This window comes from Nannospalax galili, unplaced genomic scaffold, assembly GCF_000622305.1.
Source record: "Nannospalax galili isolate Female #2095 unplaced genomic scaffold, S.galili_v1.0 scaffold1037, whole genome shotgun sequence".
NCBI lineage: Eukaryota > Metazoa > Chordata > Mammalia > Rodentia > Spalacidae > Nannospalax > Nannospalax galili.
Genome location: NW_008340043.1, coordinates 19,361 through 19,867, shown reverse-complemented (window position 1 = coordinate 19,867; position 507 = coordinate 19,361).

Sequence of the window (507 nt, the reverse complement as noted above, 5' to 3'; positions counted from 1 at the left end):
TAGATAGATAGATGATAGATGATAGATGATAGATAGATAGATAGATGATAGCTAGATAGCTAGATGATAGCTAGCTAGCTAGATGATAGATAGATAGATAGATGATAGATAGATAGATGATAGATGATAGATGATAGATAGATAGATAGATGATAGATAGATAGATGATAGATGATAGATAGATAGCTAGATAGCTAGATGATAGATAAATTAAAAAAGAAAAGTGAAATGAATGGTCCAGGATCAATCTAGAAAAACACTACCCCTTGCTGAATTTTTTTTTTTTAAGACAGCTAGCCTGGAACTTGTTATATAGACCAGGCTGGCTTCCATCTCATAGAGATTCACCTGCTTCTGCCTCCCAAGTGCTTGGGTTAAAGGCAAGTGCCACCATGCTGGGCTCCTAGTGAATTAAAAAAATAATAATTTGTTGGGCTGGAGAGATGGCTCAGCAGTTAAGAGCACTGACTGCTCTTTCAGAGGAACCGGGTTCGGTTCCTAGCACCC